Source organism: Pteropus medius, unplaced genomic scaffold, assembly GCF_902729225.1.
Source record: "Pteropus medius unplaced genomic scaffold, Ma_sr-lr_union100, whole genome shotgun sequence".
In the NCBI taxonomy this organism is placed as follows: Eukaryota; Metazoa; Chordata; class Mammalia; order Chiroptera; family Pteropodidae; genus Pteropus; species Pteropus medius.
In genome coordinates this window covers 848,909-861,835 of record NW_024351647.1, presented here as the reverse complement: position 1 = coordinate 861,835, position 12,927 = coordinate 848,909, and the positions used below count along the sequence as shown (strand labels likewise).

At 49.8% G+C, this 12,927-nt stretch overlaps 1 protein-coding gene across 1 annotated transcript in view; it reads left to right on the top strand.

Annotated features, from left to right (window-relative positions):
- The first annotated feature begins 314 nt into the window (after positions 1–314).
- Positions 315–12,927, top strand: part of BAHD1 (bromo adjacent homology domain containing 1) — a 39,961-nt gene continuing 27,348 nt past the window's right edge. Inside the window, exon 1 of the mRNA XM_039843893.1 lies at positions 315–1,004. The gene's annotated coding sequence lies outside the window, so the exon portion shown is untranslated. The remainder of the gene's footprint in view (positions 1,005–12,927) is intronic.

Below are 12,927 nucleotides of genomic sequence, written 5' to 3'. Positions count from 1 at the left end.
TTATGGCCCTGCTCCTTCACTTCCCCACCCTGCCTCCTGTTATGTTGGAAATGAATGTGGCTAAAATGGTGGCCTTGCTGCCTTTAGCGTGTGGCTGGAACAACAGGCTTGGAGACATTCAGAATGTGACTGGGATGTTTTTTCCAGTGAGGCGGGGAGGGGGTGGTTGAAGCCTGCCACCAACTTAGGGAGAAAGTGATCGTTCTGATGCTATATGTGAAACAGATATGTTTAAAAATAAAAGTACCCCCAAAAACCCAGCCTGAGTCATGAATGGATGAATGGAAGGGCAGGGGGCCCTTCCACTGTTTCTTGTGGAGTTTTTGGTTGTTTATATGCATTGTGCAACTCTACAGCAGCCACTGCTAGTCCTTCCTGGGTCTGCCTCTAATTCCACTCCAGTTTTAAGCAGGTCACTATCAGCCCAGCTCCCCCCGTTGACAAGCATCCCTGTTTTCCTACTGTTTGCCCTCTATAATAACGGCCTAAGGGAATGGCTCTCCGTGTTGTCTGGGCACACCCTTTATCAGAATTTGGCATCTTATAAAAAATGCAGATTCCTGGATTGGCCCCAGACCTAATCAATCTCCAGGGATAATTCTGAGGCACAGGCAACCTATTAGAACAACTGACCTGGGCTGAGAGGATGCTTCCCCAGAGGCCTGAGTCCCAATGCTAAACCCATATAGTCTAGTAATGGGAATCCCTTACCTATGCTGCCCTCTCAAATCTCATTTTGACGTATTAGCTCTTTGATCTTCGAGACAACCCGGGGCGTGACACGTTTGTACGGGGCCCCCTTCCAGGAGATGGGTAAGGTGAGTTGACCAGGGGAGGCTAGGCAAACAAACAGCGGGCAAACCAGCCCCGCCCAGACGCTGGGTGGAGCCAGAGCTGGTGTCAACGCGGCGTGGGGGCTGGGGAGGGCCGCCCAGTTCACGTTCCGCCGGGCGGAGACTGGACCCAGGACCTAGGCGGCGGTTAGTCGCGACTCCCAGTTAAAGGTAGGTTCAGGGTCCTCCCTCTGTCCCCATCCCCCGAAGCATCGCGCGTCGCGGAGCTTTGGTCAAGCTCTCTGGCTCCGGCTCCGGCTCGGGTTCGGGCGCGGCTCAGCGAGTCCTGCGTGGAGCTCGCCTGACCCCTGCTGGCCGCCTGCAGGGTCGCAGGCGCTCAAAGCCCGGTGTTCTGGCCTTTGCCCGGTGCTGTCCTGGCGGCTCCCGGCCAATGAGTTCAAGATGCTCAGGGCTCAGTGACGTTCTGTTTTGCCAAATGAGGACAGTAAGGGGAAAAAAAAAACAATAAAAGTAGAGCCGGTTATTTTATATCTTGTATCATTTTTTTTTGCAAGAAAGGCCACTTTTAGCAATTAAAAAAAGTAGGACTCAAGTCATTTTTAAAAATTTTTGTATATGTTTTATGTGCATGGGTTTTAAAATGATAGTTTAAAAGGCTTATTTAAAAAAAGAAACCTTCCATTACCCCCACTGGACGAAACCACTTTTGAATATTTAAGAAATTTCTTTTGGTGATTCACTTTGTGCTTTTCTAAGTGATACGCTTACTTATTGATTTAATTGCAGACATTTCTAAGGATAGTTCTTTAAAGTGCATACATTTGACTTTTAAGAAGCTCATTACATGCCCATGTTTTCCTCACTTTCTCAGGCCAGTCCAGTTCACAGAACAGCATTTGGGAGCCCTGGGATCAGATGGCGCAGAGTCCCATCCACATCTCTAGCTGTCCCCTTCCTCTGCGCACACTTAGTGCTCTCCAGTACCCAGAGCCCAGAGCCACACTAGTTCCCGGTGGGAGCCTGCCTCTCCCTGTGTGTGCTCTACCTGGTCACTCTGGCAGAGAACTTGTTCTTAAAACCGGCCTTTCCTACACCCACCACTCACTCACGCTCAGACAGCTAGCCTGTCTAAATATTTCTTGGATCTACAACAACCTGACAACTTGCCTGCTTTCTTTGAATCCACGCCTCTCAGCCCTTCCTCTGTACTGGGCCAGAGTGAACTACCAAGCTCCCCCTAATTCCTTCTGGGGCTTCTAGCACCTATAAGAGCTAAGGTTTGGCAAGGCAAATAGGACTCATCTGCCCCTGTCTTCCCCTCCAGTGGCTCCTCTCCCCAACCCCACCAAGGACTTCTGTTGCAGCTGCAAATAGTCCTTCCAGTGCTGTTTCTTATCCCTGTGCCTTTGTCCCAGCTGGTCCATCTGTGGAGGATGTCCTTTTAGCCCTTTGTCTTACCCTTGCCTCCTCATCCCTAATGCCTCAGTTCAGGAGCTATCTCCCTCAGGAAGATCTTCCTTCTCCACTCTTTGGCGCCATCCCAACCATCCTGAGTGGGGCCCCTTCCTGCTTCTCCTTGGGCATATCTACATCAGCAGGCTTGCCCCACTGTTGTATTTATCTCATTTATGTGTCTATTTCCCCTACATTAGGCTAAGAACTTAAGGGCCAGGATTGTGATTTAACTGCCTCTGTATGCTCACCATCTAGCATGGTTCCTGGTGCATAATAGGTGCTTACCAAATGTTTATTGAAAGAGTAGGTGGATAGTCATGTGACACTCAGCTCACATTTTGCCTGTACCATAGTTTTTTGTATATGTGATCCCTTCTGAGTATATTGTCAGATCTTTGAGGTCAAAGACCATTTCTCACTTATCTGAAACCTCCCTACAGCACCCAGTGCTCACGGTAAGCACTCAGTGGCTATGTTCATGCTGAATGAGTGAGACAACAGGTGGGCCAGAGCCTTGGCCTAATCCCCAGAGTTGGCAGAAACAGCAGAGCCAGCCGGCCTCTCCTGGCCCTGCTTTCCCCAGGCGAAACCTAGCGTGGCCAGGGCCCAGCTGCAGAGGTGAGGGCTCCCCTCCCAATATTTCTCTGACCCACTCAGAAACAGAAAGGAACTGTGGTGAGGGATAGCAGCCCCTCTTCTGCCAGCTGAGGACAAGAATGGGAATTGGATGGAGAAAGGGGACAGAGTTAGAGCACACGCCATCCTTTTTGTTTCTTGAATTAAATGTATGGTATATACAGAAGCGTATGTACATGCGTATGAAGTGTAAAGAACAATAGTAAAACAAATTCCTACATACCCAGCACCCAGGTCAATGAGGAGAATATTCCAAGTAGCTTAGAAGCTCCTGCGCCCCTCCCCGATGCATTTTCCCCAAAGGAACCATCATCCTAAATTTAGCGATAGTCCTCTCCCCACTTTTCTTTATGGTTTCCTACCTGTGTGTGTATCCTTAGTATTGCTTAGGTTGCCTGTTTTTAAACTTTCCACAATTGGACTCACAGTAAATATATGCTTCTGCATCTTGCTTTGTGGGCTCATCATTGTATAGTTTTTAAAGATTGTCTGTGTTAATAAGTAGAGCTGTAATTTGGTCAACTTTTTTTCTTGTACGGTATTCCATTGTGCGAAAAGACTTCAATTTACTCTCCATTCTTGTGTTGATGGACATTTGGGTCGTTGCCAGCTTGGGGTTACTCTAAAATATTCTCTATGTTTCTTCTGGTCTATGTGTGCTAGAGTTTCTCTAGGTACATTGCCACGAATGGAAGTTCTGTGTTATAGGGTATACACCTGATCAACTTTACTAGGTTATTCCAAATTGTTTTCCAATATTTCCTATATTTTTTAGAGCAATGCCACTAGAGGTAACCCAGGGAAGAAGTGGCATGCCAGCCCCAGGGCCAATTCCATAAGCTTATTTTCAGTAAGGGAAAGAAGTCAGATGGCAGAAGGGTATGCATTACTGCTTCCCTGCTCAGGCCCATCAACCACTTGGTCAACAAACCTTTATAGACCAGCTAAGAGCCATGCATTGGACCAGGGGCTAGGAGACAGCATTGAGTTAGCTCAGACCAGCCTCAAGGAGGGACAGTTATGTTCGCACTTACTTTGCCAGGCAGCCTGACACAACTTTGCCTTGGAAGACATAGGAGAGTAAGGGCTGAAAGGGTGAGTGAGTGTTTCTTGAAAAGAGAAGCAATATTCCAGGCCCAAGATCTCTCAGCACAGGCTATATCTTCCTGTTCAGAGGAAGACAGTGGGTCAGTGGAAGAAGGACAGAGGGCTGCCCTTGTAGCAGTAGAAAGAGGAAAGGAAGAAAGAGAAGATTGGGCTGTACCTGAACCACAGAGATAGATAGATATCTTTCCATCTGAACACACCTGTTTCCTTGTGCCCATCCAGGGGCAAACACAGTGCACACACACATAGAGATACACATAACTGCACACATCAAGAGACAGTCTTTAGACATGCTGCAGAAGCACAGGCCAGGAGTGTGAGCTAGCAGCTGCCCTTGGGAGATAAGTGCAGCATAGGGGCCGCCTGCCTTGGCACATCCGCCCGGGCTTTTCAGGACAACCTGGGGGCCCCACCCCAAACGCCTCTTCTATTTATGGGATTGGGGTTTCAAAGGCTCTTAGTCAGTTCTTGAGCCCTGTCTGTCTCATGCTACCAGTCTGGGTAGGGTGGGGGGTATGCAGTAGGTCCCTTTACTTGGTGAAGTAAAATTGTTTAATCAAATTTACTGTAAGCTGAATCAAAATTTAAAATAGGGAGAGGAGGACTCTTAAATGAGGAAAGGCTAGGGAGATGAAACTCTGTGTCCTTTCATTATTGGCCGGCAGCCTGCCCAGTTCTTCTTTTCTTTCCAGACTCCCTCTGTTGGCCCAGAGTGGAAGGGTGGGGTCTGTTGACCCAGAGTGGAAGGGTGGGGTTGGGGCCATTGCAAGGTTCTAATTAAGGCTGGAGGTATGTGGATTTTATATGACTGCAGTTTCCTGGGAGAGCGAGGCTCTGCTCCCAATGCTGAGACTGCTTCCAGTAGCCCAGCTGGCAACAGTTCAGGCTAAAGAATCACCAAGATATTCAGACCCAGCAAGCACCAGCCCCTCTCACTACTGCTGTCCCTGTCCCCACTTCCCTGGTGCCCCTGAGCAGACTCTCCTCTTTGGTCCTGCGAGGTTGATAAGGCAGATTGGCCTTTGGTATCTCCATCTTCCTTGGATATCTCCCTCACTGGGAGGCTGCCTGACTCCAGAATGAAGGAAGGTGAAGTCCTCACTGGAAAGCAAGTGGGGCCCTCTTTAGTTTTCTCCTTCTGTGCAGGATGCCCAGATGCTTGGAACCTTGCCACTTACCGCTCTATGCACCATTCACTGACCCCTAGGGGCCAGTCAGAGAGCGTCATGATGCAGTTTTTCTGCTCTCCCCACCCCCCACCCCTTGCTCACCCACTCCTCCCAGGGGCTAGAACCTCAGGTCCTGGACTCCTGAGCCCTGGAGAGAGGCCATGGGGGTCAGAGAGAGCCCTGAAGGTGCCTCAGAGTGTGGAGCCTGTTGTCAACAGGTAACAAGACAATCCGTAAGTGAAGCTGTTAGTGCTCCCCAAGGAAGGAAGGGTCAGAAAGAAATGCAGGCTCCTCAGTTTAGCTCGGAGGCATCTCTCTCACTAATGGGTACCCTTTCCTATCCCATAGTCTGCCTTCCTAAAACTTCCCCGTTTCCCTCTGCCCCAAGTGGCCACTCCTGTGCTTCCCCACAAGGTCCTCTGATAAGCCCCTTCCCGCCACCCAGCCCTCCATCCCAGTCTGCCCCTCTCAGCAGGAACGGCTTCCCAACCCATTTCCCTGCTGCGTCTTGGAAACTTCACCTCTCTGTACCTCAGAGTCTGCATGGGGTTTCCTGCGGCCCACTACGCAGTCCCCAGGCAGTGGATGGACCTGCTTGTCCAGCTTCCTGCCCCCAGCCAGCGCACCTCAGCCCACTGAATGAACCATCCCTGCAACCACCAATCCCCAGCTCAGAACAACCTGCACTTACTGAGTGGCCACTACGTGCCAGAGGTGCTGGGAATTCAAAGACCAGTAACAGTTATGGGGCCATAGAAGCTTACAATACTTGAGGAGAGAGGTATAAAACAGATAAGTTGAGTCACTCTGGTCAAGTCTGATGTTATTCATTCTTTAAGACCTAGCATGAGCACTGCTCACCCAAACGTTGCCTGTCTCTGGTTTGCTGCTGTATCCCCAACATTAAGTCTGGCTTAATGAGGTGCTTGCCCAAGAAAGACTTGCATGATGAATGCCTGCCCTGGGGGGCTGCAGGAGGGGACCACCTCTCTTCCTGTCTCCTTCCACCAAGCTTATCTAAATGAAATCAGATTTAACCGAAACATCAAGGGCAAACTTGCAGTGGGGAGGAGCAGAAGTGGGCAGAGGAAATCCCAAGGCTTTTACCTTGAACTAAATTCTCCAATCTTTTTAGTAGCAACTAAAAGAGCAGGATTCTGGGGCCACAGACTCTAACTTCTTGGAGAAGCCATCTGGACTGCCAGAACCAGAACTGTAACTTTTATTTTCCAGATTTTGAAGAGTCTGCTTTGTTGAACCCATACTGTTAGAATCCAGTCACTGAATTTATCAAGTCAGTAAATTTTACAGTAAAAATACACAAATCACAAAACCCATGCATGTTGGAGACTCAGAGGCCAAGGTAGCATCACAATTACTCCCGAAAATACGCAAACTGGGCTGGGAAGAGTGAGTCTAAGGGCAGCCGGCAGAGCCTGGCACGCAGTGTGGCTATAGGAAGTGGTCTTCCAGCACTGTGACTACGTGGCAAAGCAAACTGTAGAGTCTTGGAGGCATAGACAAAGGCTTAATTTCTCTTCCAGTCATTCATGTATTCATTCATCATTTAGTAATTATTACCGAGTGCCTACTATGTGCAGGTACCCTACCAGGCTGTGGGGAAACTGTAGGACCCAGTGCAGATGTCCCTACCCTAGCCTAGTCAGGGAGACAGGCTTTACCTAGGAACCACTCCCTTGCCAAGTGGGCTTGGGAGGGAGAGAGAGGAAGTTACGGGTTCAGGATTGATATGAGGAGACAGGAGTATAGGGATCAGGGAGTCTCCTGGCTGAGGCAGCCTCAATTATCTGTTCGAGATCCAGATCTTTATCCCGACAGCCAGTAGGAGCCACAAAAGGGTTTAAGCAAGAGAATGATATGATGCGATCTGTTTTGGAAAGATCCCTCTGGCTGCTGCGTGGAAAACTGTCTAGGGGGGTGGAGAGGGGAAGATCTGTTGCTGGAGACCAGGGCTGCTGTCGCTGGAGTGGGAAGGAGGAGGTGTGAGGAGTGGAGGTAAAAATCAGTCAGGCTGTGGTGATGCATTAGATATGGGTGGTGGCTGGGGAGGGAGAGGGAGGTGCCAAGGATGACTCGCAGGTTCCTGGCTTTCAAAACTGGGTAGGAGGTGGTGCCTTTACTCCCAAATGGAAACACTGGAAGAGCAATGGTTTTGCCTATAGTTAGAAGTTGGTCGAAGTGTATCTGATGTTCCTGAAAGACCACATTGTCATTTCAGTGTCAAAACGAGTGCAGAGGGCAGGGAAAGGGTATTTTTGATGAGACTTTGCAAAAGGAATATTCTTTTTACAAAGAAACATGGCAATATGCTTGCAACATTTTGTCCCCCACCCCCAATCTAATAGTGAGATGAATGTGGCTCACAGCAACTTCCTGTGTAAAATCCAAATGATTTGCTAACGGACGATTGGAAAACATAGGAACAGAGAATTATTTGGGGAAGCTCATTTAACAACAAGCGATGGAGGACCAATTAAAAATGACAAGGCTAGGATCTGCTACTTATTTGCTGTGGGACTCTGGGCAAGTTATCAAACTCTTTATGCCTCGGTTTCCTCATCAGTAAAGTGGGAATAATAACTACCTATTTCATAAGACTGGTTGAAGATTTTAAAAAAGTGTATGAAGAATTTAACACAGTACCTAGCTCATGGAATCTCTTCAGGAATTTTATCTATCACTACAAACTACACTCCAACAGTGAGAAACAAATGAAAAAGGCAATTGCTGACTTCCCCCTCTGCTTTTCAATAATGAAGAAAAGTTGTCCATATAACTAAGCATGATTTTCACAAGTCCCCTTGTTAGATTTTTAAAAATAGAATAACATTCACAAATTAGAGGAAAAAATTTTGTCAGACCTGCTGCCTGAGTCTTGGTATCACCTACCCAGGTATTTATTGTTTGGCCCAGTCTTGCTTGGGTTATATACTCTTTGCTGAGTCTTCAGTTTCAGAAGGTGTCTTCTCTGCTGGGCGGAGTGGAAGCTTTCCAATGTCAGAAGCAGTCTTATCTGCATCACCTTCCAGGTCCTGTTGGTGCCTGAACAGTGCTGAGTGTGAGTGGTGCTGTGGTGGGTTAGCATAGTCCAGGCTGTAGTTTGGAAACTTCTCCAGGGTATATCTTGCTGAGAGGGACTGGTCCCTGCCTCTCATGGGTTGAGATTGACAGAAAATGGCAAAAGAGCCACAGGTGACTCTCTCCCTCTGCTCTTGGTTTTGAAAGACTAGAGAGGCCAGTGGCTATGGCTGGAAGCCTGTAGGAGATGGAGCCACTTCACCTTGGGAAATGCAATTAGGGATGCCACCAAAAATCTTTCCAAATGTAGAGGAAGATGGCTGGGTCACAGAGACAGCTCTGGTGTTGAGAGGGTGGAGTGAGAAATCCATGGGGAGGGAAGCTGGCCCCTCCTCCAGACCCAGCAAAAGGAGGCATCCAGCCTGACTAAGGCCAGAGTGGGACACACTGCAGCTGGGTGGACAGACTACAGCCATGGACACCACGTGGTAGGGACTCCACATGGGAGACAGAGGTGGCAAACAGGGGTTGCAGGACTGGATTCCAGAAACAGGGCAGACTGCAGGCATGGCTGGAAGGAAGCATGATGAAGTAGATTCACAATTGCTAATGTTTGGGGGGCATTTGCTAAGAGTCAGGCACTCTTAAGACATTGTAGAGCCAGAACTCCAACTCAGGAAGTCTGGCTACAGAGTTTGTATTCTTTAAAAACTTCATTATGTGAAATCTAGAAAGAGTAAAGGTTTTAGACCTACAGAGGGTTAGACCTCTGTTTAACCTTTATGCTAACTGCCATTTTTTAAAAAGCAAAGGTCTGGAGCCACTCCAAGCCTTTGTGATCTTGAGCAGTTACTTAGATTCTCCAGGTCTCAGTTTCCTTATGTGTTTGTAAATTTGAGAATAACATTTAGCTAAAACGGTTGTTGAGGATTAAATAAAGAAACGTGTTTGAGTGTATGCCCACGCATTCTGTAAGACCCCTGGCTTTGGAAAACACCTCTCATTCCAGATCTGGGTGTCCCCGTCATCCCAGGACTCTGGGAGGGGTCCTCTCTGATATATTCCCGTTTGATATCTGAGCAGACAAGTGTCTTGAAAGCAGTGACCCCAAGGAAGCTAAGGTCCCAAGCGACCCACATCCAGATCCCAGGCATTTCATGCTTCTTGTAACAGTCTTCCCTTCACTATTAAATTATTCAGTTGCTATTTACCAATCATTTCCTATTCAGTTAATCCGATATTATTAGGCACCTGCTATTTGCATGTTCTCAAGAGTAGTCACCTAGAGGTGCCCGCAGAGACTGGACCACGTTTTATTTCCCATCTCATCTCCAGCTTGGGTCCATGGATCTTGGAGAGTGCTGAGTAAACATCTGCACTCAGGGCAATAATAAAGGCATTATTAGAGATGCGCTGTGAGAATACAACGAGGCTCTCCAAAGTAGTTTCAAGGGAGGTGGACAATCCAAAGGTCTGGACCATAACACACATCCGTGTCTCCGTGGCCACAATACAAGGATCACAAACTTGAAAACTTTCAGGGGTCAGGCAGTTCTCATAAATTCCCAAAGAGGGCAAGTGAGACCATGACAAACTAGAGCATGCCTTCCCCATAAAGATGGCATTTGTTTCTTGGCACTAGCCTGTTGTTGCAAGTGGAAACGTGGGTCAAAGGTAGCCAGATCTTCCGATTTTTCAAGAGAAACTGGAAATTTGACTTTTTATTTTAAACCTCCAAAAATTTCATCATTGGCTCCTAATTTTAATCTTTTTTGAAAGCCCTGTGAGACAAGAATTTATCAAAACAATACTTGCGCGCCTGCTGAATTCTGCTCAGAGGTTGTTATTTGAGACCCCTGAATGGATCTCTGCAAGGGGAGAGGTAAAGGACTGTGTGTCCTGGGGCCATGGTCTGAGGAACCTAGAATGCTGTCCTTCCTTGGGTATAGGGATATGCCAGACACAGGAAGCCGAAGCCATAGTCCTGCCCTCCAGGGATCTGTAGTGTCATCAGAGAGACCCAGGCAAAGCAGATGGTCAGAAAGGCATAGCAGGAGACAGTGTGGAGCCCCTATGAATTCAGGGCATTGGGGAGCAAGGTGGACCTCACTTTGGGAGACTTTCACCTGAATTTGGGATACCTTTCTAGGAAGTCAGGCTCGAGACTCTGAGCATGAGGATTCCAGAGGCAGAGTCCAGGGAGCTACAGGAACAAAAATGAACAGGCACGACCTAAGCTAGGGACCCCAAAGAAAAGCCATAAAGAGTTTGCTTCCAGATGTTGTGGGAAAAGGCTTGCTGGAAAGGGCAGGGCTATATAGTATGAGGCTTCACTGACACTCTCACACCTTGTCCTGCTCTATCATGGTCGTGGTCAGAAAGGGCAGGCAAGTGAGGCAAAGCTCTCCAGGCTTGTAGAAAGCAGTGCTGTGGGCTGGAGCCAGGGGGTACAACCATGACCTGAGAGTCAGGCAGACTGGCGTAGACCTCACCTATGTAACTTGGGACAGGAATTAACTGCTCTAAGCTTCAATTTCCTAATCTATGAAATGGTGACAGCATTCCTGTCTACCTCCTGGGATGGGGGTGAGGACAAAACCGGCTTCCAAAAGTCAAGGGCATGCTGTCTGATGAGCCAGCCCCAGAACCCCAGTGACAGACGTTTGTTGGTGTCTCTATATGGTTTTTATCAGCAATGTCTGATAATTCTGGTCTCAAATTGGGTGGGAAAGAGCACCTGGAGGGTGAAGCTGGTCCCCACGTTTGCCATCTTTATTGTTGCATTGATTATGGGAAGGCAGGACTGCCTAGAGGGGTGAGGGAGAACATGGATGCAGTGAGTGCTCCCCACTCCTTCCTTGGGGAGGGAGAAGGTAGAGCCCCTGCCTGGCAGTGGGAGCAACCCTGAGGGATGACTCTTCCCCAGGGATGGACCCTTTCTGCCCAACCCCCACCTGGGAGTGGGGCAGAGACCCAAGATTAAATATCCCTCGGGGAAGCCAGCACTGGATGGAAAGTGAAGTGCAACATCCCCCCAGCACGAGCCACACCAACCTGCTCCCCAAACTGCCTCCCCAGATCTCTGCCAGACACCATCTGACCAGGACCTTCCTTCCCTTAAAATCCTCCAGTGGCCCCTAATGCCTTTAGGATGAAGATCCTCCGCAGGACTTAGAAAAATTGGGTGGTCCCAGCCACCTCTCCACCCTTATCTCTTGCTTCATCCCCTATTTCACAGCTCTGCACTTTTGCTAAAGCCGGTATCCCTGTCTAGGATGTCTTCAACTTTTCCTCCTACCAATGTCAGGTCTACGTGAAGAATGCCGGCTCCTTCATAAAGACTGCTCGCAGCTTAGCCCCTTCTCAGAACATCCTTGCACCTCACTCCAGCCCCACACCAGGGGCAGACCTGGGCACTCTTCCCTTTGCTTTCTCAGCAGCCATTCCATGTTGCTGTCACAAAGTTATGTTTATCAAGCTGTTTTCTGTCTGCTTGTCCCTCTGCCCCCAACACATCCCAGCTCCCGACTGAAAGCTTCTTGAAAGCAGAAGAAGTCTTGTTCCTCGTGGTAACCCAAGGGCTAGCGCTTTCGCAGGGGGCATTCTAGCCACTCCACAAGGGATGGACAACAGGCGGGGGCACTGGTGAGTGGGCGGCTGGTCGGAAGAACTAAAGCTGCGGATGGGACTGCTTTTTTAGAACCTGCGGGGGTGAGGGTGGGGTGAGGTTAGCACTTCAGCCTCTGCGGTAGGCTCCCTCCGACCCCAGCCCACCCGCCTCACTTCCCGCTCCCGGAGTCCATGCCCACCGGGCCAGGTGATCTCGAACCTTCTCCCTCTCACACCCCGACAACAAACAACCCTCGCTCTCCCTCCGGAGAAAGGAGGTGGAGCCTGACCTCAGCCGGAGGCTGTAGCAGCTGCCGGAGGGAGGTGGGGGAGGGCTCGGAGCTCCAGTCCTTGGGGGAGCCTCTCCTCCAGGGAGTGGCAGGGGTGGGAGCCTTGGCGAGTTTCCAAGCGCCCGGGAAACCCTCCCTCGGCAGATTCGACCCTCCTTGGGCGAAGGGAGGAGGGGCAGGAGGGGTGGCTTCAGTGAGCGTCTGCTTCCGACTCTGTCCCTCTCTCGGTCTGAAGTGCCCTCGGACCCCCACCCCCACCCCATTCACACCCGCCCTTCCTCGAACCCTGCAGCCCCCCAAGGGCAGTGAGAGACTAGAAGCCGAGTAAGCCGGAGGGAGAGAATGCAACTCTGAGGGGCTCCTGCGAGCCGAGGTGTGCCCATCCCCCACTCCCTGGGCTGGGGTGGGGGGGAGGGCAAAGCGGGGGATGAGATGGACCCCAGAGACATGCCACCTAGGGCAGGAAAGAGCCTGAAATGGGATGTGTAGTCTGGAGTTGTTGGGGCTTTGATGGAGGCAAATTGGATAAGGGTCAGAGACGGTATCCCGAGGGGAAGGCCGGGGGTCCCAAAATGGGTAAGAGGGAAGAGTTGGGAGAGAGGAAAGGAGAATGTAGAAACAGCTTTTTTCCAGGGAGCGGCAACTTGCAGACTTCCCCTGGCCAGCAGTCTGGAGGCTAGCACTGGACAGATGGGGGTTTTGGACACAGTGCCATGGATATGTGTTCCCCAAAGTCTGAGTGCATGTATCCCCCGCCCCCTACGTTGTTCTTAGGAAGGTACGGGGCCCACACAGAGCCGGCTGATCTCCCCCAACCCCACCCCGGGC